General features: G+C 35.5%; 1 non-coding gene across 1 annotated transcript; it reads right to left on the bottom strand.

Moving 5' to 3' along the window:
- Nucleotides 1-1551: 1551 nt before the first annotated feature.
- Nucleotides 1552-1658, bottom strand: LOC129401378 (U6 spliceosomal RNA). The gene has a single exon (XR_008628303.1). It is a non-coding gene; the product is annotated as a U6 spliceosomal RNA (small nuclear RNA).
- Between the last annotated feature and the right edge of the window lie 3291 nt (nt 1659-4949).

Below are 4949 nucleotides of genomic sequence, written 5' to 3'. Positions count from 1 at the left end.
ACTTGTCCTTTTCATTCTGAATCACTGCACATAATCCCCTTGAGCTCCTTTTGTTTTGTTGCCAAAACTTCATCTATTTCATAAGCTAAATAGTATTCCATTGTTAAATATACCACAGTATGTATTCCAGGCTCTTCAGTTATGTCTATATTTAGAAACTATCAATTTATAAATGACTGACAAATCAATTATTTGTTAAATCAGTTATAAGTTCTATTGCAATAAGCATTGGATGGGTATAACTTTTTAATCTTAATGTTTCCATACACTTCAAATAGATACTCAAAATGAGTTGCTGGATCATATAGTAGCTCCTATCTTTAGCTTCTTGAAAAGCTCCATTTTCTGCTTTCCAAAATGACTTCACCAATTTACAATGCACATAGGTTGGGTGCTTTTTTCTCTATACCCTCTCCAATATATATTGTTGCTTTTGGTGTAAGGTATTCTCACAAGTATAATCACTGGTGATGAGAATTTGTTATATGAGTATCAACGATCTCTCTGCATGCTCTCTTAGGAGAAGGGTTTATTCAAATTTTCTACCCATTCATTAAATAATATCATTTGGTACATTGTTTCTATAAGCTTGTGAGTTTATTATATACTTTGGATATTAGCTTCTTACCAGATGTTTATGTATTCATGCATTTGGTTTTTGGGTCACACCTGTTAATGCTCAAGGGTTACTTCCAGCTCTATATTCAGGAATTACTCCTGGCAGTGGTCAGGAGACCAGATGGGATGCTGAGGATTAAACCCAGGCTGACTGCACACAAGCCCTACCCACTATACTACCTCTGCAGCCCCATCTTACCAGGTGTCTAATATACAAACATCTTCACCCATCCAGGAGGTTGTCCTTTCCTTTTGTTTGTTCCTTCAACTTTTGTATGCTCTATAAAATCTTTTCAATGTTATGCAATTCCAACTTCTTATCTTTATTTTTATTATCATTGTTGATAATGTCAGTTTCAACAGACAATTCTATGCTAATTCCATAGAACAGTTTATCTCTCTTATATTTTATGTACTTTATGGCTTTGGATCTTATATCAAAGTCTTCAATACACTTTTTACATCTTTGTACATGAGATTGAAGAATAGTCTTGTTTTATTCTTTCCATGTGCTACCTAATATAGTTTTTCTCACATTAGTTGTTGAAGAGACTATTAGTAAATGTATTTATTTATTTATGGGCTTTTAATTCTTTCCCATTTATTTCTGCTTATCTGCATGTTCATTTTTATTCTAATACAATACAGTTTTAATTACTGTCAATAGTATAGTTTGAAGTCACATAATACAATGTTTCTATTTTTCTTTTTCTTCTTCAAGATTACTAAGGTTTTTGTTTTATTTACTTATTTTGCTTGAGAGGGGCACACCTCCTGATGTTCAGGGATCACTCATGGCTCTATGCTCAGAGATCACTCCAGAGGGCCTTGGGGAGCATATGAGGTACTAGGGTTGGTCCTAGATCTGCCACATGAAAAGCAAGCTCCCTACCTGCTATGCTGTCTTTCCAGCCCTGTTTGTTTTAGTTTTAGTAAAATATAAGAAAGTTCACGAATTTTCCTGACATCCTTCTGTAAGAGCTGTGCTAATCTTCTCTGTATCTTTTCAATTTCAGTATATGTGCTACCAAAGTAAATACCATTTGATAAGTTTTATGATTCTATAGAAGTACTAGTACTTAGTATTCTTTAAAACATCATTGGAATTGGATTGGAGTTCCATTAAATCTGCATACATTGCTTTTGGTTATGTCAATCTTTTGACTATATTAGTTCTATCATCCACATATACAGACTGTCACCACCTCTAAATACGTATTCAATATCTTCACTGTGTTTTAGTATTATTTGTTGTACAGGTCTTTTACCTTCTGTGTTACAATTATTTCAAGTATATATATATACATATATATACACACACACATATACATACTATATACTATTACTATTACTCAGTAACTTTGGGATACACTTGTGAATAAGATTGCTTTTTTTTAATTGGATCCTTGTGAATTACAAAGTTACAGAGGTATTCATGATTGAACTTCAGGTATACTATGTTCCAGTAACAATCTTTTCGCCATATCCACTTCTGTCCACCAATGTCCCCAGTTTTCCTCCCATCCCTCTGCCTGTGTCTATGGGAGGCACTTTTTGCTTCCTTCCAGCACCTGTCCTCCTCCAGAGTGACCTTTCCCCTCCACCATCGTCTAGTGTTTCCTTACATCCTTACCTATTCCCCCAGTCCCGTGGCAAGCTTCCTATGAAGATCCGTTCTCATGCACCTATTTCTATTGCCCTTAAACATTTGTTATTGCTCTACTATGTTTCTTTATATCCTGTATACAAAAGAGATCATTCTGTCTCCCTCTGACTAACTTCAAAAAATTTTCATCTTTTCTTATAGATGAGCAGTATTCCATTGTGACGCATACTCAAAATTCTCTATCCCTCTGTCATTGGGTAGCTGGATTATTTCTAGAACATGACTTATAAATAGTGATGTGGTGAACAGAAATGTGCATTTATCTTTTTGAGTTAGTGCTTCTTGGGATAGATAGATACCTAAAAATGGATCTACCTAGAACGTGTGGTACCTAGATCATATGGCATCTAGTTCTATTTTTAAGTTTTTTGGTGTGTCCGAACTTTTTTCATAGAGGATGAACCAGTTTACATTCCCATTAACACTGACAGAGGTTTCTATTTTTCCATATCCCCTAGCACTTGTTGGCCTTCTTGACACAAGCCATTCTCAAGCCTGTGAGGTGATATCTCAATATCATTTTGATTTGCATTTCTCTGATAATCATTGATGATGAAGACCTTCCTTTGCCTATCAATCATATATCTTCTTAAGTGAAATGTCTATTCATTCTTTTCCCCATTTTTTTTTTGATGGGACTATTTTGTTGTTGCTGTTGCTGAGTCTTGTGAGTGCTTTCCATATCTTAACTATTAACTGTTTGTCAGGAGGATAGTGTGCACACATGTTGTCCCACTCAGCAGTGTATCTTTGTTTTAGTGATCATTTCTTTCTCAGCCCTGAAGGTTCAGAGTTTGATAGAATATATTTGTTCATTTTAGTCTGTTTTCTTTGTCAATGGGGTAGAATACTAAAGATATTACTGAATTAAATATAACGTAGCATTTTGTCTATATTCTCTTCAATATATTTTATGAACTTAGCTCTAATGTCTAAGTACTTAATCTATCTTTGTATATGACGTGAGATGATAGTACAACTTCATTCTTTTGCATGTGACTCACTAATTTCCCTAACACCATTTATTAAAAAGATTTTCCTTCCTCCATTTCATGTTCTTAGTTCCTTTTTCATAAATTAATTGCCTGCATACGTGAGTGTTTATCTTTTGGTTTTCAATGCTATTCCATTGGAACAAAAAATATGAGACTAAGAACTTGGGATCACAAGAAAAGAGGTAGAAATCCTTTTATAGACATGTGCTAATATAGATTACATTAGATATATTGTATGTTATATTATATCCACATTACATGCTATAAATATAATATGTGTGCAACATATAAAGAGGAAAATAGATAAATTAATAAATAAACAAATGGTTTTTTAAAAATGTATTTAAAACATACATCAACCTTAGAAGGGGGACTCTAGATTTTGGCTCTGTCTGAAAAGCCAGAGTTCTTCGAATTGATTGATTCCTATATGTTAGCCATTTTAGGGAGTTTAGAATAACTTATCCTTATGTCAATGTCTTGCAAAGTTACTGTTTTTTTGCAAAACATCCTTTGTTTTGCAAAAGTTACTTTGCAAAATACCCTTTGCACAACTAGGCCATTTCCTTTTCATAGAAGATATCAATGAAAGAAATGGAATGTTGTATAAAAATAAATAAAAGGAACGACAATCATGTTCATATACATCTACCCAGACAGGAGAGAATTCATTGATTCTTAGGTGAAACATACCATGGAAATCTCAAAAATGAAGTATTTGGAAAATATCAAATCCCAGCTATTATTGATTAAAGATATTTATTGCTACTGAGCACTATTGAGTTAACCAGACTGCCTCCAACAAACTACACCTTGAACTAATGATTAATAATTAAATTCAACATAGTTAAATTGCATATTATTTTGTTTTATAAAGCTGCATGTTTAATTATGTGTAATTCAGTTATATATAATAAGATATAAATATAATTTTTAAAGTGAAGACAATCTCTGAAAGCTACGATTTTCTAAGACATCCTGGGGTTTGTGAAGAATTCTCCCCAAATTGCTGGCAGCACACTGTCTGCATGTCCTCACTCACAGTAGAACCCTTCACTCTGACAAGCACCGTGGCAGTGACATCTCCAGCAGAGTGAGAGGACTCTGAACTCTACAGCAAGAAGGGAAAAGCACCGGCTGTTCTCAGGTCTTTGTTGCTAATTCTACTTTATTTGAAGGGGTAACCCCAGAGTTCTTAGGAAGAAAATTTCCTTTTTGCTGGTTAAAATTTTAATCAGTTGCTGCTAATACTTAACTGAGTTGGACCTGTTAGGACAAAGTTCACATTTATTTATGGGGGAAAATCTACCTTTGGGGCAAGAAGATAGCTCAGAGGGTGGGAACACATACTTGGCATGCGAAGGCCCAGAGTTTGATCTTGGCCTGCACAGATGCTGTCAGCACCCTAGAGTGTGACTGTGGTGGCCCCCAACACTGTCTTGCCAGGGCAGCACCACATGGCCCAGCAAGCAATGCATCCTCTGCAGGCATGCAGAGCTGGCACAATATCACCAGGACTGAGCCCTGGGCTCCTGAAGCACAGCCTGGATGCCCCACGGTGCTCACCAAAGCAGCTACCTTCCTCAGACAGAGAACCATATTTTCTGTGTCGTGGGCTGCAGTTGGTCCTATCGGGTTGTACATAGGTAATTGGGGGAACAAAGTGCTGC

This window comes from Sorex araneus, chromosome 1, assembly GCF_027595985.1.
Source record: "Sorex araneus isolate mSorAra2 chromosome 1, mSorAra2.pri, whole genome shotgun sequence".
NCBI classification, from domain to species: domain Eukaryota; kingdom Metazoa; phylum Chordata; class Mammalia; order Eulipotyphla; family Soricidae; genus Sorex; species Sorex araneus.
Note: the sequence above shows the minus strand (reverse complement) of the source record. Positions and strands in the feature narration are given on the sequence as shown.